At 41.4% G+C, this 22929-nt stretch overlaps 1 protein-coding gene across 3 annotated transcripts in view; it reads right to left on the bottom strand.

Moving 5' to 3' along the window:
* Positions 1-22929, bottom strand: part of IZUMO2 (IZUMO family member 2) — a 75113-nt gene that overhangs the window by 27531 nt on the left and 24653 nt on the right. The gene's annotated exons all lie outside the window — the stretch shown is intronic.

Below are 22929 nucleotides of genomic sequence, written 5' to 3' on the forward strand. Positions count from 1 at the left end.
ACAAGCCTGCACTGAAAAACCCCCAGCAAAAACGCAATGTGTGCACACAGCCTTAAGGTCACATTCTGAGTCTTTATAGGTTTTTTTTGCTTTCCAACATGAACACTGTCAACTGATTTTGCTGTATTTTACTAATTGTGTAAACTGTGGTACCCCTATAGCTGCTCATCAAGAGAAAGCTTCCTAAGTCTAGGTTCTTTTTGTTTTAACACCTCCCAGCTCAACAATAGTGATGAGCGAATGTGCTCAGATAAGGTGTTATCTGAGTGTAGGGAGATGGACCAGCCTGCCATGGTCTCCCTGAAGACATCAATGCTACTGTGGTGTAGAATGTGAATGTTTTGTTACTGATATGTTATAACAATTGTAATTCCCCTGTGGGCTGCAGACAGTAATAACTAACGGTCACAAGATGCCACTGTTTAGAATGTAGGTAAAAGGTGAAGTTTGCCCAGTAACATAGCAGGCATAGAGGCAGTGTGAGGGTTAACAGCCAGCCCAGATTCCCAAGTTCAGGAAGTGACATGCTAGTTTTGAGCAGTGCCAAGCAGCAGGCTCAGGTCAGGGGCTGCTAGAGATAACGGGAGCATAGAATCTCGGCGCAGTGGATTGCTACTGCTAGAGAACATCTCCGCACGAGTCTCCTTATGTCGGACTGGGAACCTTGAGATAGATGTCGGGGCCTGTGAAGCTGCAGGAGAAATTGGACTCAAACTCTGAGGCGGAGTGAGATGGAATCCAGATACACTGCTAGATGAGAAGATTTCCAGGCCTAGAGAAGATAGTTAAAGGGAAGTTCTACCTATACTGAGAACCAGGGCTTAAGTTGTCTGGTACCTGTGGGAAAGATTCCACCACTTTGGGCATGATCCTCTACATCTGACTTTAAATGCTGCCAGTCAGCAAGTAAAAGTTTAATTGTTTTTATGACTCTCTTGTCCTCTGGCTTAAAGTGCCACTGTCACCCCCTCCAGCCGTTATAAACTAAAAGAGCCACCTTGTGCAGCAGTAATGCTGCAGTCTAACAAGGTGACTCTTTTAGTTTTTGCAGTGATCATTGGCCGTCATAGCTCAGATGCCGGGTGCCTGACTGCGCCTGTGCGGGCAGTGCGGCCACCCTGTTACTGAATCCCCGCCCCACACTGTGTTATGCATTATGCACAGTGCGGGGCTGGGATTCCTGGGCATGCGCACTGCGCTTGTCAGACGCTCCGCCAGGTTCCCCGTCTTCCAGCGTCGGTCTGTGCAGAAATCTGCCCAGGAATTCCAGCCCGCACTGTGCATAATGCATAACACAGTGTGGGGCGGGGATTCAGTAACAGGGTGGCCGCACTGCCCGCACAGGCGCAGTCAGGCACCCGGCATCTGAGATATGACGGCCAATGATCACTGCGCCTGCCCCAGGCAGGCACGCACAGCGCAGGCGCCGGATTTAATTAGAACAGCGCGCAGGGGGCGGCGACCATCGCCCCAGAAGAGATGAGTGACGGCAGTTGGGCGCTTCACAGAGGAGGCTTCAGACCTGCCTCCAGGTACAAAGACAGGTATTTAGGGAAAATTATAAAACGCTTTATTGAGGGAATAACAGAAGCAAAAACTAAAAGAGTCACCTTGTTACACTGCAGCATTACTGCGGCACAAGGTGGCTCTTTTAGTTTGTAACGGCTGGAGGGGGGTGACAGTGGCCCTTTAAAGGGAACCTGTCACCCCGTTTTTTCCGTATGAGATAAAAATACCGTTAAATAGGGCCTGAGCTGTGCATTACAATAGTGTATTTTGTGGACCCTGATTCCCCACCTATGCTGCCGAAATACGTTACCAAAGTCGCCGTTTTCGCCTGTCAATCAGGCTGGTCTGGTCAAATGGGCGTGGTGACATCGCTGTTCCTTCCCCCAGATCTTGCTTATTTTTCCGTTGGTGGCGTAGTGGTTTGCGCATGCCCAAGGCCCGAATCCACTTCATAGGTGTGGAAAAAGAGCGCGATCTGTGCTATTCCCCTGGTGATCGGTGGGGGCGGCCATCTTCCTGTGGCCGCGCGTGTGCAGATGGAGCGCTCTGCTGCCAGGGGAATAGCGCAGATCGCGCTCTTTTTCCACACCTATGAAGTGGATTCGGGCCTTGGGCATGCGCAAACCACTACGCCACCAACGGAAAAATAACCAGGACTTGGGGGTAGGAACAGCGATGTCACCACGCCCATTTGACCAGACCAGCCTGATTGACAGGCGAAAACGGCGATTTTGGTAAATTATTTCGGCAGCATAGGTGGGGAATCAGGGTCCACAAAATACACTATTGTAATGCACAGCTCAGGCCCTATTTAACGGTATTTTTATCTCATACGGAAAAAACGGGGTGACAGGTTCCCTTTAATTGCTATCCTAATTCCAGAGGAGGGATTCCTTGAGGCAGAAGAGGCCTGCGGGCTAGAAGTAAGTGGGAAGCCCCACATACACAGCAGCACACTGGGACAGGACCACGCTTTGTCTGTAAGGTGCCAGAGCAAGTGAGAACAGAAGCTCGCCCACGACTACCACTTGGGCATCTTACACGAGCATGCTCGGGTGCTAACCAAATGAGTTTGCCATGTTCTAAAAATAAGTTTGAGTCGCCACGGCTGCATGTCTCATGGATGTTCAACAGTAAAAACACATGCAAGGATTGCCTGTTTGTTAGGCAATCTAACAGCCGAGAGACATGAAGGCCTGGGAACTCGAACATATTATTCAAGCACACCAAAAAAATTTGGTTAGCACCCAAGCATGTTGGGATAACACCTTATCTGATCACGTTCACTCATCACTACTGAACAAGGCTTAGATAGGGAGCTCAGTGCACAAGCAATAAATACTGTGGCCTCGATTAATCAAGATTCTCTCGCCGGTTTAATGGGGGGGTGCTGGAACAGACACTCCTGCTTCATTAAGAGGTGACATGTGTAGTGATGTGCGCCACTATGTGTGCCTCGTCACAAAACTTACTCTAGCCTCTGTTGAAGCAGGATTTGTAGAGTAGTGAACGCTGCGGCTCGTCATGAATTTGTTGAGCGGGGGTCCCCACGCCCCCATACCACCTCAGCTCTACCCACTTTGTTAGAGGTAGGGCAAGAATCACATAAAAATGGCAGAAATCAAATTTTTTTGCGCACCCTCGTGGTCCACCAAAAAAATAGACTTTGATGAATCTCCCTCTGTGCAGATTTATTAGGCAAGTGAGTAATTTGACCATATTGTCGAGACTACTGGAGAGCAAACGAGCACAAATAGTGTCTCTACTGATAAACAGATATGTTAAGGGTATGTGCACACGTTCAGGTTTTTTCGCGTTTTTTTCGTGATAAAAACGCTATAAAAACTCATTAAAAATGTATACATTATGCATCCTATCATTTAGAATGCATTCTGCATGTTTTGTGCACATGGTGTGTTTTTTTCCGTGAAAAAACGCATTGCGGTAAAAAAAGCAGTATGTTCATTCATTTTGCGGATATTCCGCGTTTTTCCTGCAATTCTATGCATTTGGAAAAAACGCATGAAAAAACACACAAAAAACGCGTCAAAAAACGCGAAAAAACGCATGAGGATTTCTGGCAGAAATGTCCGGTTTTTGTCAGGAAAATTTCTGCTAGAAATCCTGATGTGTGCACATAGCCTAAGAAAAGGGGAGTATCATAATCGGGTTCCAATACCATAGTCATTGACGTTATGTGAGAGTTCAGTTAGCACACGGTGGGAATGGGAGGGAGGGGTTGTTTTTACCTTCTTTTTTTTTTGGTGTGGGGGGGGGGTAAGCGTTAAATTCATGGTATTTGTTGGATATCATTGCCTGTATGTACTACTATGCATTTAATAAACAGTTAAAAAAAAAAAAGGGAATATTACGGTCACCTGATGGAGTTGCACCTTTGCAACATGTACTACGCATAAATCAGCGGCTGCAGGACACGGGTCCAAAGACCGAAGGAGAATAGTGGATCCAGGTTTAATGTGTCTGTACCTGTGCTGCTGATGAAAACAGATGGATATTTAGATTTCCCTAGAACACTTTTTATTTAAATAGGTTTTCACAGTCAATGCGTTTAGAACTCTCGTTGGGTTTTGTCATGAGGAAGAGGTTCTGCGTGACTTTGAAAACTTATTTAAATAACAAGTGTTCTAGGGAAAATCTAAATATCCAGCTGTTTTCATCAGCAGCGCAGGTACAGACACATTTTACCTGGAGCTACTATTTTGACCATATAAGCATTCTGATACAGTGTAATTGTCTTCACTTATTTGCATCCAAACGACAGTCATTTCATGTTCCCTCTCCACAGTTCTACTCTTTCTCAGTATCAGTTTCTGTTAGTGTTCCGAAAGTAGCTAAATACCTTGCAGATTGTAACGCTTCACTTTCCACAGGTCCTGTGACTATAGGCAGTGAACAAAGCACTTCAATAATGGGCCTCACTTATCAAAATTGACAAATACAAAAATTGTCTTTGCAGCCCACAGCAACCAATCACAGTATTGCTCTAATTTTTATAACTGTTCTGGCGAAAGGAAACCTGCACTCTGAATGGATGCCTAAAGCAACAAAGTTTTTCTGTTACACAGTTTTGATAAATATGCCCTAATGTGTTTGGAGTGCTGGCGTTCTGCTGGTCTTTCTACAGGGTGATTTACTTGCTACTTTACATGGACAAATTGCTGTTGGGATGTGCCTGAGCACCAATAGTGTTTAGTCTACAAGCTGTTATCCTGTGGTTAGGCCCATGTATTTGTCCAGTTAAACCTGTACCAGTCTTATGTATGTACAATAATCCAAAAGAGAATATACATATGAAAGGTAGAGGGTCTACTAAAACAATAAATCAGACAAAACCTAATACAGAGACAAAATGAACACATACCCTGTTGTAAGTAAATAAGGAAAAGCAAAAGTAACAATAAATAACACAAAGTACAACAATTAAATAACATGGGGTACTTCGTAAACACCATTTTTGAGAAGAGAAAAAGCATAAAAACCATCTCACCAGCCTCAAGGTGTACCCAACTCAGGATGGTCCTAACCTCTAGGATTAAAACCTTAACATGCGTCATAGTGACATGAGTGTGAGTAAGGCTAGGTTCACATTGCGCTAGGTGAGTCCGTCTAATGGACACGTTTTTAAGTACTCAAAACGCTTTATAACGCACATACTAACGCGGCCATAGACTTGCATTGTCTGACGCATCGTGACGCATGCCAAAATTGGCATGCGTTAGTCACATAACGTTTTTTTCTGACGGACCTTGGAACGCGGCTTGCAGCGTTTTCGGGTCCGGCCAAGCTAACGCAATACTAATGGAAGCGTTAATTCTGCCATTGATGGCTATGGCAAATGCATCCAGACACAAATCTTGAAAAAATTCCAAATCGAACCATACGTTTTAATAGCGTTTGAGGGTGGTCCATGTGGTCATGTGACAGGAAACATGATTTCGGCCATTAATATCCCAAACACACATTTTTCCTGAGGCCTGCTGCACGTCAGAGAGAAAGTGTGTTGCAAGAGATCACAGGAAATGTAAGTACATTTGTATATACATATATCTCTGTATACATCATGGGAGTCTGTATTGTCCGACGGATGTGTGTGTACTAAAAATGTATTGCTTTGTTGCAGATGTCGGATAGTGAGGGAAGCAGCAGCAGCAGCGTGTCTGCGGTTTTTTCTTCTCAGTCGGTAGGCTTGCACTTTAAAAAACCACAAAAATGTGTGTGAAACTCCAGTGTATTGAGCTAAGCACGTGTATAATCATGTTTTTATTGCAAATAGGAGTCTTCGGAGCTCGAGGCTGCTAGGCCCCCCAAAAAAAGCAGGCAAAACCCACAAAGGTACATGGCAGACATTTTTAAGTTTTGCAAACATAAATGTATTGATCAAAGAAATGTAATTTTTTTTTTTTCATTTACATACACAATAGGTTGTGGCACACAGAGGACACAAGAGGAAGAAGGTTCCTCGCCGTCTGTCGTCGCCACAACTGCCAGTGGTAAATATAAAACTAGAAATTTTCAATCCAATATTTATCTACAATCTATCTATTCACTTTCTAACTGCTATATCTATAAACTATCTATCCACTATCTATCTCGCTCTCTCTCTATCTTTCGCTGTATCTATCTATGTATCTATCTATCTATCTATCTATCTATCTATCTATCTATCTATGTATCAATCTACGTATCTATGTATCTATCTATCTATGTATCTATCTATGTATCTATCTATCTATGTATCTATCTATCTATGTATCTATCTATCTATCTATCTATGTATCTATCTATCTATCTATCTATCTATGTATCTATCTATCAGTCTACCAATAAACTGAAATTGAACCTTTCAACATAACGTTTTGTGTTTACATAGTCCAAGTCAGCGAGCCAAAAAAAGAAAAAGATTGTGGTTGACGAAGAGCCGTTGACCATTCACAATGAGACACTGATCAACCTTGTGGAAACCAACCCCTCAATATGGGACCAAAGCGACAGCTCCCACCATGACATCGTGAAGAACCGCAAGTTGTGGGACCAAATTATCTCTCACTTCGATCCCCGATACATGGAAAAGTCGTCAACCTCAAAGAAAAAAATTGGTAAATATTAGTGATGTTAAATTGTCTACTATCTATCTCTGAACTATCAACTACCTATACACTAAACTATTTCTCTATCATCTATAACGACTATCTATCAACTATCTATCTACTAGCTATATATTAACTATCTTAACTAACTATACACAATTTTTAAACTATCAATATAAGAACTGTCTAACTACTATTTATATATCTTTTTTTACCTTTTTTTAAAACTTACAGCGGATGCGGTCCATACCCGTTGGAAATCAATAAGGGACCGCTTTGTCCGTGACTACCGGAACAGTCAAAATGCACCAAGCGGATCAGGTGCAAAACGGGTGACCCCGTATGTGCATTACGAGCAATTGCTCTTTCTGCGAAAAACAGTGTCTCAGCGCTCGTAAGTACAAATAGGTCTGTGTGCGAGACAAAATTGTTTAAAAATTAAAGCAAAATAATTATTTTTTTTGGGGGGGTTACAGCACGATATGCAGTACTGCCGCGCCTAGACAGGCAGAAGAACTGGAGCCTTCGCCACTGGAACCAAGCCAGCAGACGGGCGCTGAAGATGTGTCTGGCATCAGCGAGCCACAATCTGGGGAGAGAAGCACTGTTGCTTCAGGTGTGAGTGCCCGGTTGCAATCACAGCATGGACGCAAGCGAGCATCACAAAAAGATGAAGCTGATGCCATTATTGTCGATGGACTCCAACGGGTTGAGGACATGTGTCGTAGTGAACTCAAAGACCTGAGGCGGGAAATCACCGACTTGCAATCCCGTGAGTCTGTATATTCTGCAAATGAGTGGAAGCTACTTTTTTTGTCCTATGTGCCTGTAGCACAAAATATCCCGGCACATAGAAACGTTTTGTTTAGGTAAAGACTAAATGACCTTCTTGAGGAAATTGTGGGCCCCCAGGAACCCGCTCCATCGAGAACAAGAAGCATAGACATGCCGGCCTACAACCCTCAATATAGAGCCCGGTGTGAACCGAGCATGGAACATCAGAGACAAAGTAGCAGTCCATCATACACCTGGGCAGACAATACGCCCGCGCAATACCAGAGTCTATAGTACTGCTCACTGTCCCCAGCCAGGTGCAATTACTGCGTTTCACGTTTTGTTGGTTAATATTTTTTTTTGCACCCAAATTCGTGTGTTTTTTTAAATCCCTGTGGGATATCATATGTAAAACATGTCTAGCAACAGTTCTCTCATACAAATTCGGAAACATTAGTAAACTGTTTAAAATCTGATTCTTGTATGACTTTAACTTTGAACACAACATAATAACATGAATGTAACTTTTTACAAGACATAAGGTTGTGGGAAATAAAACAAACCAAAAAAACCACAAACACTTTAAAAAAAAACATCAGGACACAGCTTCAGACTTTAAATAAATTTCACACGTGTCGGTCTTGCCATGGAACATGCCCCTCATGTGTGAAGTAAAAGATTCTCCAGTAGCCAGATATCTGTCGGCATTCAAAAAGAAAAAAAAAAAATTGTTTAGGATTTTAAAAGACAACTAGCTACATACAATATAATATACAAATGAACTTTATGCCCCACTATACCTACATCTAGTCTTTGTCAATAGAATGATAAAAAAAATTATAATTACCTCACAGTCACTACTAAACGTTCCTCCGCACAGATGCTTTCACGGAAAGTGCTGCGCTGATGATGTATCTCATCCTTCACATGTGAGAGCAGAACATCAAAGGTCTCAATGGACATCCGTAGATAGCGTTGGAATTTGGAGGGGTGATCCCGAAGCTGAAGATACAGGGTGTGAAAGGCACCATATGTATTCCGCAAGAAATTAACTTCGGGGATCCAATATCTCCTTTGCGAACTACGCTTTCTCTGACGAAGTCGCAACCGCATCAAGCGAAATCGAACGAGCTCAGACACAAACATCTTGCTAGCAGAAGTTCACTCAATGCTTTCAAAATGGAGAATGAGTCTGCACCCACACCCCGACGATGACAAAAGGAGAAAAAAAAAACAAACTTTATTGACAGTGACAAACGCAGACAAACGCATACATCGCGAACGTACATCCAAATGAGAAAACGCGGTCACAAGCGTTAACGCAAGCGTTAACGTGATGCCGATTTTTCGACAAATTGGATCCTTTTTCTGTACATGCGTTTAACGGATCCGTTTAACGCCATGTACTTGACGCAATGTGAACCTAGCCTTAGGGAAACTATATAAATGTAATGTCCAGCTCAAAGGAAGGGAGGCCACACAATTACCTACACTGAATGCAGAAACCTGAAACTAAATCGAAAAAAATGAACTGAAATATAAGTTGGTATGCATGCAAAATTAGAGCATGTTCACACTGGCAATTAAACGGACAAAACCTAAGACAGAGACAAAATGAACATATACCCTGCTACAAGTAAATAAGTAAAAGCAAAAGTGCATTTAAATAACACAGGGTACTTCGGTTTTGATCAAAACAAGCTTGACAGTCATCCCACCAGGGTCAAGGCGTACCCAAATTGGGATGTTCCTGACCGCTTGTATTAAAACCTTACCATGCGTCATAGTGACATCAGAGTGAATAAGGGCCTGAACATGGACACACAGCAAATGGGAAGCTATATAAATGTATTATCCAGCTCAAAGGAACGTAGGCTACACCCTTACCTGCACTTGATGCCGAAACCTGAAACTAAACCGAAAAAAGCTGATGAAGCCCAGTGTGGTGAAACGCACTTTGAGGTGCCTGTGTGCCCACCTCTTGGTGTCTCCCCATCGTGCCTTACATTACTGGCCTGATAATGGCTCTAGGTACTGACTATGCATTATAGCTATGCACTTTAATTTGATTGCTGCTATTAAGTGTGCCATTTACCTACAGCATATACTTCCTGCACTGCGATCATCGCTGATTAGTTGTATTATTATTATTTATTTATATAGCACCATTAATTCCATGGTGCTGTACATGAGAAGGGGTTACATACAAGTTACAGATATCACTTACAGTAAGCAAACTAACAATGACAGACTGATACAGAGGGGCGAGGACTCTGTCCTTGCAGGCTTACATTATACAGTATATGACATACTGTCACTTTACCTCACTTAATCGCTGACTGCATCTACTGTACTATACATTAAGATACTAATTGTAGTATAATTAAGTCTTTTGCTTACAGTGCCTACAAGTAGTATTCAACCCCCTGCAGATTTAGCAGGTTTACACATTTGGAATTAACTTGGCATTGTGACATTTGGACTGTAGATCAGCCTGGAAGTGTGAAATGCACTGCAGCAAAAAAGAATGTTATTTCTTTGTTTATTTTTTTTTTAAATTGTGAAAAGTTTTTTCAGAGGGTCATTTATTATTCAACCCCTCAACCCACCAGAATTCTGTTTGGTTCCCCTAAAGAATTAAGAAGTAGTTCAGGCACAAAGAACAATGAGCTTCACGTGTTTGGATTAATTATCTCTTTTTCCAGCCTTTTCTGACTATTTAAGACCCTCCCCAAACTTGTGAACAGCACTCATACATGGTCAACATGGGAAAGACAAAGGAGCATTCCAAGGCCATCAGAGACAAGATCGTGGAGGGTCACAAGGCTGGCAAGGGATACAAAACCCTTTCCAAGGAGTTGGGCCTACCTGTCTCCACTGTTGGGAGCATCATCCGGAAGTGGAAGGCTTATGGAACTACTGTTAGCCTTCCACGTCCTGGACAGCCTTTGAAAGTTTCCTCCCGTGCCGAGGCCAGGCTTGTCCGAAGAGTCAAGGCTAACTCAAGGACAACAAGGAAGGAACTCCGGGAAGATCTCATGGCAGTGGGGACATTGGTTTCAGTCAATACCATAAGTAACGTACTCCACCGCAATGGTCTCCGTTCCAGACGAGCCCGTAAGGTACCTTTACTTTCAAAGCATCATGTCAAGGCTCGTCTACAGTTTGCTCATGATCACTTGGAGGACTCTGAGACTGACTGGTTCAAGGTTCTCTGGTCTGATGAGACCAAGATCGAGATCTTTGGTGCCAACCACACACGTGACGTTTGGAGACTGGATGGCACTGCATACGACCCCAAGAATACCATCCCTACAGTCAAGCATGGTGGTGGCAGCATCATGCTGTGGGGCTGTTTCTCAGCCAAGGGGCCTGGCCATCTGGTCCGCATCCATGGGAAGATGGATAGCACGGCCTACCTGGAGATTTTGGCCAAGAACCTCCGCTCCTCCATCAAGGATCTTAAGATGGGTCGTCATTTCATCTTCCAACAAGACAATGACCCAAAGCACACAGCCAAGAAAACTAAGGCCTGGTTCAAGAGGCAAAAAATAAAGGTGTCGCAGTGGCCTAGTCAGTCTCCTGACCTTAACCCAATTGAAAACTTGTGGAAGGAGCTCAAGATTAAAGTCCACATGAGACACCCAAAGAACCTAGATAACTTGGAGAAGATCTGCATGGAGGAGTGGGCCAAGATAACTCCAGAGACCTGTGCCGGCCTGATCAGGTCTTATAAAAGACGATTATTAGCTGTAATTGCAAACAAAGGTTATTCCACAAAATATTAAACCTAGGGGTTGAAGAATAATTGACCCACTCTTTTATGTTTAAAATTTATAAAAATGTAACTGAGCAACAAAACTTTTGGTTTGTAAGATTTATGCATCTGTTAATAAATCCTGCTCTTGTTTGAAGTTTGAAGGCTCTAACTTATTTGCATCTTATTAAACCTGCTAAATCTGCAGGGGGTTGAATACTACTTTTAGGCACTGTATGTTATATATAATATGTTATGAGGCACTGCTCCTAATAGCCAGTTTCCAACTCCACACTGATGAGGGGCAAGTACCCCGTAACAGCTGTCTGTGGATGGATACCATGTTTTGGCATAGGTGGTTTTCCTTTATTGGATGCTGCCCTTCCCGTGGTTGTTCCTTCCCGGTGAAAGACCTGGATATCCATTGCTTGCATTGAGAAACACGTGATGGTGTCTCCGCGGCTTTTCTACATATTTCTGCATATATAATATGTTATTCACATCATATTATCCATTCGTAATGCCCATTACATTTGGATTATAATACATATGTCATTTTTCTGCTATATGGCCAGTTATTGTTTTTTTACTTACTGCATATTATAAACTGATGACCGAGAGTGTATTGTACTCTAAATTGGGGGACTTTGTCTCTTTATATCAGGGTATCTTTTTGATCTCATTTGATCACATTTTCCATCTTTATCCTGATTGATTTATTGTTTTAGTAGACCCACTACCATTCATATGTATAATCTCTTTTGGATTATTGTGTAATACACCTGACAATTTTTTTTGACACTCTGGTATATCCTTTTTTCTGCCTCACTGCTATGATGCTATTTTAGCACAATACGGTTGTCTCTATTTGATAGGTGGTTCTTCGGTTGTTCATAATGTACTGATACAATTTGGAGCAGCGAGTTTCTCATTGTGAAAACTTATTGGAAAACTGAGTCCTTAAAGACGTGCCAAAGTAAGTTCTAAAGAAGTTTGGAGGTAGACATCCACCTTCCAACCTGTGCATTCTGTCATTTGTGAATAAGTTGAAGAGTACAGGATAGGCATGATGGAGGACATGAGAAAATGTCTGAGGAAACAATTCAACATGTGAAACAGCGACTTCTGGAATCTCCAAGTAAATCGTTGCAGAGGCTTTCCAAGGAGACGGGCATGTCGTCTTTCACAAGTCAACGAGTGGCCAAGAAAGGTTATGTTTGCCCCTACAGAGTCACTGTTGTTCACGAATTTAAAGGGTCTGATCAAGAGAAAATAATTAGTCATTGCCAGATTTTTTTCCTTTGAAGGTTCGTGTGTACAGTAACAAGCCACGAACATTACAGGCACTCCGAGAGAACACACATGGAGAAATTCAGGCTATGACCCAGACATCCTGCAGAATACAGTCCAAATATCAGCACGATAGATCATCGCTTTTAAAAGTTAGAGCAATTTTCTAGGTAAAGTAGCGAGTGATTCACCCTGTAGTTATGTATATTCAATTGGATTACATGTCTTACTTTTTTTTTATGTTCTTCAAGGTTTAATGTAAATTTACTTGGGCATTCCTATGTTTTTTGAGCTGCCAAAGAATGAAGATTTATAGATAAATGAAAAAAGAGAGCACCATCATGTAATCAGCCTGTGGCATGCCAATGTAGAATATATGAAATGACAAGGAAAAAAGGGCACTTTTTTACCCCTGCTGCCTCCATTTCACCAATTTATCACCTAGACTTTGCCGCCTCACATATGAGATAAGATTATGACTAGTGATGAGCGAGCATGCTTGATTGGTCTCTGAGTATTTTGGACGTGCTCGGAGCTTATGTTTGAGTCCCCACAGCTGCATGATTTGCGGCTGCTAGACAGCCTGAATACATGTGGGGATTTCCTAACAAACAGGCAAGCGCCACATGTATTCAGGCTGTCTAGCTGCCGCAAATCATGCAGCTGCGATGAGCCTAACATAATCACCGAGCACTCCCAAAATACTAGGAGAACACCTGAGCATGCTCGGAAAACCCAAGTAACGAGTATATTTGGCCATCACTAATTATGACAAATCTGTTTCTGCTTTAGACATTATTACATCTCTATTGCTCTGCATATGGTATACACAGTATTTTCCTATTGTTTCCTTGATTGTAGGATTTTCATTGATGTAGGAAAAGACATTATTATATGTCTTTTCCTTGGCTATGTGAGATACTTATTTCGCAATAGGATGCATGGTGTATATTGACTAATATGACAGACTCTTATCTATTGTGAAATCCGAATTAGTGTGCTGTGCAGATCTGTATTTGTATCCAGAATTTATACTTTGGTGCAAATAGCTACCAATATATCATCTATATCTTTGCATGAATACACATTTTTCCATTTATCATTTGTGGTTTGTTAGTGATAGGTATGCCGTTTGCTGACCATATATGCAAATATCCTAGGATTGTGTCTGGTAACTTTTTTCTTCTTATTGCATTCATTATCATGTATTTATTTGGCGTCTTTGGATAGGTAGGGTGCAGCTCCATTGTGGGTTGATGTAATTATATGTCAATGTTTTTAAACTACTTTTTGGCTTTTGTATTTCAATAAAGTATTGTTATTTTGTGGTGATCCCTGTGTACATGGCATGTTCCTTCTTGCCTTTCATAGAATGGAGTAGAATGGAATCTAGTGGGTAGACTGTTGGGCTTAATGGACTGTGAACATCTTTGGCTTGGGATACAGGGCCAGTGATGAATAATGGGGCTTTGTGGTTTGGCCTGTCAATCTCCAATCTGTAACTGATGTAGGCACAAAATTAAAATACTGTACATATTGCAACAAAATAAAACAGACAATTTTTCATCAGATGGAATTTTCCATGTATTCTTTTCCCCGTTTGACAGCTTTTATTATCAATGTGACATCTGTATTTTTCATGTGAAAAAAGTACAAGATTCTCAGATGTTTGAATGATGTCCCTCACCCACTTATGTAGTGGATGACATACAGTCATGACTGAAAGTCTTGGCACTCTTGAAATTGTTCCAGAAAATGATTCCAATTACACGTTTATTTCCTTTGTGTATATTGGAACAACACCAAAAAAACTGAGAAAAAAAGGCAAATTGGAAATAATTTCACACAAAACCCCCAAAGTGGGCTGGACGAAACTGTTGTTTACCCACAATTTTGGAAAAGTACCAACTTTGTTTCAAGTATGCGATGCTCGTTCAAACTCACCTGTGGCAAGTAACAGGTGCGGGCAATATAAAAATCACACCTGAAACCAGACAAAAAGGGGAGAAGTTCATTCAATCTTTGCATTGTGTGTCTCTGTGCCACACTAAGCATGGGGAACAGAAAGAGGAGAAGAGAACTTTCTGAGGATTTGAGAACCAAAATTGTTGACAAATATCAACAATCTCAAGGTTACAAGTCTATCTCCAGAGATTCTGATGTTCTTTTGTTCACAGTGCGTAACATATTCAAAAGTTTTACAACCCATGGCACTGTAGATAATCTCAGAAATGGATGGAAACAAATTGCTGGAGAGTTCTGAAGTGGCCAGAAATGATCTCAGATCTAAATCCCATTGAGTACCTGTGGAGAGATCTTACAATTTCTCTTGGGAGAAGGCACCCTTCATATATGAGAGAGTGGTCCAAAATTCCAGTTGAGAGGTGGAAGAAGCTGTTGATGGTTATAGGGAGCGATTGCAGTTATTTACTTCAGAGTGTGCAAACAAATATTAAGTTGAGGGTGACAACAATTTTTTCCAGCCCATTTTTGGGGTCTTGTGTGAAATTATGTCCAATTTGCCTTTTTTCTCATTTTTTTGTTTTGTACCAATACACACAAAGGAAATAAACATGTGTATAACAGTTAAACATGTGTAATTGCAATAATTTTCTCAGAAAAATACTTAATTAACTAGAACAATTTCAAGCCATGGCTGTATTTAAACTCTGTGTACAATTACAGTATTAGTCAATTAGTATTTTTGAAGATTAATTTTATTATTGAGCAACTACTGAATATTTAAGAAAGTAAAAGTGAAGTCTTGCCTTTCTTAGGAGAATCTGTGTACAGAATTATTATGCAACTAAATGAAAAATATACATTTTCCTGTTTTAATTGTTTGTTTTTATGATTTAAGGTGAGAACAATTACCAAACAACTCCATGTTCAAAAATAGATTTCTGACATTTCCCAAAAAAATTGGCTACCAATATAACCCCTTCTTTTCAATAAGAGTCATAAGCATTTCATCTTTTGATGATCAACTTTTTTTGGCAACACCAACTGCAGCCTCCCAGACACTGTTCAGAGAGATGTCTGTTTTTCTTCACCATAAATCTCCTATGTACAAAAAGGCCCACAAGTTCTTCATAGGGTCTGTGTCAGGTGAGGAAGGGCCCGGGGTCATTATTCTTTCATTATTCAGGTATTTACGTACTGGCAGTCGAGCAGTGGAGGCCTCAGTGCTGCGATGGAGCACTGTCCTGCTTAAATATCATGGTTTTCTTGAAATATGCAGACTTTTTCCTGTACCACTGCTGGAAGAAAGTGTCTTTTAAAAATTGGCAGTAGATTTGTGAGTTGAGTTTGAGTCCATCTTCAACCCAAAAAATCCAACTAGCTCATCATTAATAATAGCAGTCCATAGGAGTATCTCACCTCCACTTTCTGGCATGTGGGTTGAAGTGGAGGTCTGTGCCCATTACTAATCCATCCTTGGGCCCCTCGATCTGGTCTGTCAAAAGTCACTCTCATCAGTCCAAAAAAACTTTGAGAAATCTGTCTTCAGATATTCCTTTGCCCAGTCTGGACGTTTCACCTTCTATGTCTTGTACAGTGGTGGTCGAGTTTCAGCACTCTTACTGCGACCATGTCTCTGAGCACTGAACACCTTGTACTTATGGGCACTCCTGAAAGGTTCTGGAATATGACAGCAGTGGAGGATAATGGCTTCCTGGTCGCTTCAGGTTTGATTTTTCTCAAATCTATGGAAGTTAAAGGGGTATTCCCATCTACAAGATCATATCCCAATATGTATAAGGTGTAATAATAATATTAGCAAATTTCTCTAATTGCTAATGCAGTAGAGTTCTTCTTATTTGCGAAGTCTCTTTCCTCATGTTCAGGGAATTCCAGTAGCTTAGGTAGCCATGATTACAACCACTAGCAACTAACTGTCACAATGTGAGTGGTCACAACCATGGCTACCTAAACTACTGCAATATTCTGCACATGACGTGAATCAGAAGAACTATACATTTCTAATTGTACGTATTTGCTATTATTATTATTACACCTGCTACATATTGGGGTAGGATCTTGGAGATGGGAATGCCCCTTTAATGTGAGTCACCTTTTCTCTACACGTATTTTGAGACACTGTTGACTTTTTGCAACAAAACTTTTGGTGGTTCTCTGATTGCGCCCCAATATCGTAGCAATTTCAGGAGTGCTGCATCCCTCTGTAAGACTTGTACCAATTTTTCACCTTTTTGTTAAATTTCTTTTTTTGCCCATTTTGTCTGACCAAAATAAGCTGCCTAATCATTCTGCACACCTAGATAAAAGGTGCTGAAATATTATACATAAATAGTATACACATCACCTGATCTGCATCGTTCATTAATCATTCAAGTTTTTGCAGCTTGGAGTTGGAAAATAAAAATTATGATATGATCAAAATACTTAGTTGCCTAATAATTCTGCACACAGAGTACATCACTTGTGTACTGACCTCAGTATCTAGCCTTGTTGGGCTGTGAGTTAAAGGGAATCTGTCAGTGGGATCAACCCTCCTAAGCCATCTATATGGGCATGTAGGTCATAGGAAGCGGAATGTAATTATATCTTGATATCTGCGATGTGATGTCTTATTTCAGAGAAATCCATGTTTTTCTTATAGGTAAATAAGCTGTTCAGGGCTATGGGCCGGACACTGATCTGCATGAAACTCTGCCTCCACAGATTATCATAAATTAAATTGGAAGTGACCAGGGTGAGACAAGTAACTAACACAGAACAGTGGAACTGAACTTTATCTCCTTACAAACACATTTTTTGTAGCTCTTGAGCTCTGCTGTGTTCTAAAGATATTGTAACCCTGTCTGCCTGTGAGGTGGAAGCTGGAGCGGAGAGGAAGCTGCAGACGTGTCAGGTATAATCACACACAAGTCTGCAGTGAGATCGGGAGAGCGGCCATCACATGTCATACTGGTAATGCCCCATTTCATTTAAAATAACCGCTCAATCATATCCCTGCGGTGCCCGTTGAGAAACTGACCGGGCCTGTGACTGTGTCCGCTGGACTCTGCGTTTCTACGGCGGCCTTGTCTACTGAAGTGCTTCATCCGCTGTGCCACGGACCTCCATCTCTACTCCACCACGTGCCCGGACCAGGAGACCACATGCTGAAGGACCCAGAGGATTCATCACTGCAAGGAGACAGTGCATCGCCTTTCTGCGGGACCGGATCAGAGACATCTCGCACCGCCTACGGCGCCACCGAGGGATCTTCCAGCCACCTTCCTCCAGGGCTCAGAAACTGATAATTTAACCTTTTGTTACCTGCTGTATTTGTCTTTCCCCATCCGCAAATTCATATCCTTTACCCCCCTGCTTGTTCCATCACTGTTTTATATAAAGAACCTGTTAACCGATGTTCTGTCTCCTGTGTGTCACTGCATCCTATGCACATGCTAGCATCCTACAAAGGGACCAGGACAACTGATTCGTGTACATGAAAGAATGAATGGGGCCATGTATCGTGAGATTTTGAGTGCAAACCTCCTTACATCAGCAAGAGCAATGAAAATGAAACGTGGATGGGTCTTTCAGCATGATAATGATCACAAGCCCACTGCCAGGGCAACAAATTAGTGTCTTTGTAAGAAGCATATGAAGGTCCTGGAGTGGCCTAGCCTGTCTCCAGATCTCAAACCCATAGAAAACCTTTGGAGGGAGTTGAAAGTCCGTGTCGCCCAGCGACAGGCCCAAAACATCACTGCTCTAGAGGAGATCTGCATGGAGGAATGGGCCAACCTACCACCAACAGTGTGTGCCAACCTTGTGAAGACTTACAGAAAACGTTTGCTCACTGTCATTGCCAACAAAGGATATATAACAAAATATTGAGATGAACTTTTGTTAACCCCTTCATGACCCCAGCTTTTTTCGGTTTTGTGTTTTCGTTTTTCACTCCTCTTCTTCCCAGAGCCATAACTTTTTTATTTTTCCAGCAATTTGGCCATGTGATGGCTTATTTTTTGTGGAACAAGTTGTACTTTTGAACGACATCATTGGTTTTAGCATGTCATGTACTAGAAAACGGGAAAAAAATATTCCAAGTGCATTTGACAGCGGCATTTAACTAGTTTAAATAGCTATTGCGGGCACATGTCAGCTGTACAAAACAGCTGACATGTCCCGGCTTTGATGCGGGCTCACCACCGGAGTCGGCATCAAAGCCGGGGTTCTGATCTCGGACGTACTATGCCGTCCGAGGTCAGAAAGGGGTTAATGACCAAATATTTATTTTCCACCATAATTTGCAAAATAAAGCTTGACAATTCAGACAAGGTGATTTTCTGGATTTGTTTTCTCATTTTGATTCCCATAGTTGTGGACTACCTATGATGTCAATTACAGGCCTCTCTCATCTTTTTAAGAGGGAGAACGTGCACAATTGGTTGCTGACTAAATACTTTTTTGTCCCCACTGTATGCCTCTCACAGAAGCGACTCTCCTTCTCCTGCGTGATGTTCCTGCACCTGCTCATATCATGACGGCCGGTCATTAGGAGGGTGAGCAGATTTTATTTTTTGCTCGTGTATCATAATTATTCTCTTCTGAGTATCAGAGGAGAGTCGCCTATACAAGTCTATGGGTCCTCACAAAAAAGATCAGATCCCTCGTATAACTTGTTTGGCATCCGCTTTTAAAGGCTACATTGTCATTATTAACATAGTAAACTGTATTTCATCATGTACACATTCAAATTTTGATGCATAAAAACGGATGTCACATAGACATAAAGAACAGATACACAAATGAAAATATGGATAAAAATCGTCCAAGGCACACACAGGGGATGTTGGATGGCGCGATGGACATATATATCGCCACAATAGTCTCTTAATAACACAACTATACTGTGACTGCATAACACAATCATACAGTCACTGGACAACACGACCATACCATGATCAAAGAACACAAAACTGTTGATGATCACTATTACAGAAATGCCAAACAGCACATAAACGTAGTGAATATTACCACCATAGTGAGATTGAATATTATGGTCGCACAGTGGTTAGATCTTGCAGACAGGCTGCAAAGATCTCATGACTTTGCAGACTACACACATTTATAGAATAATAATTAGATGCAGTTATAAACAAAATAAACAATTACATCATGAAACTCAAAGGTGACATCTTCTGTGACTGGAGTCATTTGTGTTTCCATGTTAACTAACTAGTCCATTCGACAATGATGATTTTTTTGATATACAACTCATATCTGCAGTTTTCAATCACAAATGATCCACCACTGAAGCTTCACACCTTAACTGTTGCAATCAATGGGGACCACCTATCTTCACTTCTGTCTTCTCAGGGGACACTGCTGCTCATCTGTACAGTCCTGCACAGCGAGAGCTCAACAGGTCAGTGCTCACGCCACGCAGCACTACATTTATGATGACAGGACGGGACACATGGCTCACCACCAGGGACAGCAAGACAGGAACCCAAACCTGGGACGGTGCCACTGAATCCGGGATGGTTGACACCTATGGAATTGGATAGCTCCTATATGATGATGGTTTTTGACAAAAAATGTTGTTTTTTCCTAATTTGTGTTGGGATGTCAAGGGCTGAAGTCTGTAGCTTAATTTGATGTTGCCCCAGAGGATGCTAATGGCACCTCAAAAATATGTGGGAGCTGCTCCTAATTCTTTACTTAACAAGGCACTTGCATTCATTCAATGAATCGCTGTGTATGTGACTTTCCTCCTGCAAATATTGCCATGAATATTCCTTTTGCAGCAACAGTCACTCCATGTTTAGGTGTTTCAAAACAACTCATTTGCCCAGTTGGTTGTCAACTGTAGAGCTTCTTAGAAAAAAAGCATCAATGCCAGTAAAGCTGTGAGCATGCGCCTATGGTTAGACAAATACTCAGACCGTCAGATGGTGCAGTTGCACATTGACGATTTTACTGATGGTTTTCTGATCCCTTTTATTTCTGGTGTAAAGTGACCGAGGGTGGTAGCCGTGGATGAGCTGCTGCTCCATAACTCCCTGGTACTTTACAGGATAATCATGCCCCAGTGCCAATGTTCTACCAGTTGTGGGGTGCATCACCCTCACTTGTAGGCCGCAGGACTCTGCTTTCTCCAGGCCTCCATCTTCAGGAGTCGTCGCACACAACTCAGGGGACACACAGTTCATTTCAACAAGCAGAAGTTTACTGGACAGTTCAAATTCACCAGATTGTAATGCGCAGTATTGGGCACAACACTTCGAATGATGAAATGGACAAGTCTTTGTCCTCAGTCCTCAGTGGATATACTGGCTGCTTTCAGGTTTCTGCCAGTTTGTCTATTAGTTTTCTTGTTTTTCATTTTGATGGTTTGGTGTACCTTGATAGGTGTTTGTCAATGGATTTTTCTTTCTCTTATTATTTTGCATGTATTTTGCTCTTTTTTAGAATGAGCAGTAGCAGTTGATTCCATTATTTGGATGATTTTTTGTTTATTGGTCCTGTGAGATCTCAGGGTTTTTTGCTGCTCTTTTTTGTAAATTTGGTGTTCCTTTAGCTGAGAGAAGACAGTTTATCCAACTAGTTCCATTGAATATTAGATGTTGACATTCAGAGTTGGGCAAGTGTCGCCTGCCATTGAGTAAGGTTAGTAAAATCTGTTGGTTAATCTCTGATTTAATGTCTCGGCATAAGGCTACTGTGAAGCTACTGTGAAGGAAGTTCAGCCATTACTGGCTCATTTAATATTTTATTCCACATTCATATCAATAGTCACATTTTTTGCAGAAGGTTGTTCTCTAGAATTGCAGGTATTCAAAATTCAGCTTTGTATATTTGCTTATGTAGTGGGATTAAAGAGGACTTGTTGTTTTGGAGAGATTTCTTTCAGTAGTATAATGGCAGGTCCATTTTGTAGATTTTGTGTCTGCTGACCAGATATAGACGCAGCAGGGTCACATTGGTTTGGCACTTTTTTGGTCATTGGTGACCTACAAATTGGCATCGTTAATGGGTTGTAAATGGAGTAGATAAAAACATGGTACTCCTTGAACTACTTCCTGTATTGGCTGCACCAGTTTTGTTTAGTAGTGATGGGAGAGGTCCAATCTCACCATCTCTGCCTTACTTACGTCATCCAACCACTACTGTGTGCCCCGATACCTGGGAAGCTTTGCTTTTTTCTGTGTTGTTTGTTGCATGTTCTTTGGAGCTTTTAGAATTGGTGAGCTTCTACCTAGAAATTACAGATAGATTTTCCCTTCCATGTTTAGCTATTCATGATGTTCATACTCATATTAATCATATTTTGTTTTTCATTTCTAATTCTCAATATGATCAAAAGTGTAAAGATTCTTGGCTACAGGTTGGACAAGTATTTGGCAGTGATGTTTGTCCGGTAAGTATCCTGTCTAAGTTTTAGGGTTGCCAGGTCAGTTGGACAGCATTATGTGTTAATACACATTGAGTTGACCCACCTAACAAAGCTTCAATTTCAAGTGGTTTTGTCCATGGTGCTTGATATACCACTTATTCATTCCAGACAGATGTAGCAACCTCTTAATCTGGAGCAGGGTTAAATTATTCAATTGTTAAATGTATGGGTAGATAGTCATCCAGGCCTTACAAGTTATATTTTGGTCTGAGCTCTATGCTTGCTGATTGCATTCTTTTTTAATTTTTACAGATGTCACCATATGGATCATTGGTCATTCCTTATTTTATAGGACGAGCAAAAGAACCAGAGAAAGATCATACTGGAGATAACCTATCCAGGTCCACAAAGTAAGGATCCACTGGAACAGCATCAGAGGCCTGACTGGGGAACGTGCAATCTATGTTTGGCTTGAAATGTAAAGTTTGTATCATAATTCCGATGTTAGAATTTTTCTTGCAGGGGGAATGAAGTTGGTATAATGGTTACCATTAAATTAGTTTTGCATCTGAAGAGGACTCCCATGAAGGCAGCACGCCTCTTTCCAGATGTGCACGTTGTTTTTTCAGAGATGATTCCTGAGTTAATGGTTGTCTTATGTCCACCTAAAGTATTTAGGCAAAATTAGAATCTGGGTGAATTGGTTAATGGCAAAATATACGCCCCTGATTTATAATTTATTCTTCAGGCATGTAGACTTGGAGGGTGAAGTTCCCAGCCTTTATTTAATCTATGGTATACATCCCTCAGACATTGCGCTCTGCATTTTTATCTTGGATTTGCAGGCTATGATTGAGATGGCAATTAGTGAGGTGGGGCCCATGCCGCTTAGTTCTTATGGTCAGTTAGGGGAAGTCACTCGTGGTTAGTGAGTGGACTGTTACCGATTTATTGATAGTCCGTTGTGAACTTATGGTTGGGCCAATTTTATGTTATGGTGCTTCTTAAAGGTTTAATAAGAAATTGGTTATGGTTTATAGATTTCAGTTTAACTTGATCTTTAATAAAGATGGCCGCAGGTGATTCACTCCACATAACTGTATCTATTCATTTCTTTATTATAGATAATAAAC

This window comes from Ranitomeya variabilis, chromosome 4 (assembly GCF_051348905.1).
Source record: "Ranitomeya variabilis isolate aRanVar5 chromosome 4, aRanVar5.hap1, whole genome shotgun sequence".
Classification (NCBI taxonomy): Eukaryota; Metazoa; Chordata; class Amphibia; order Anura; family Dendrobatidae; genus Ranitomeya; species Ranitomeya variabilis.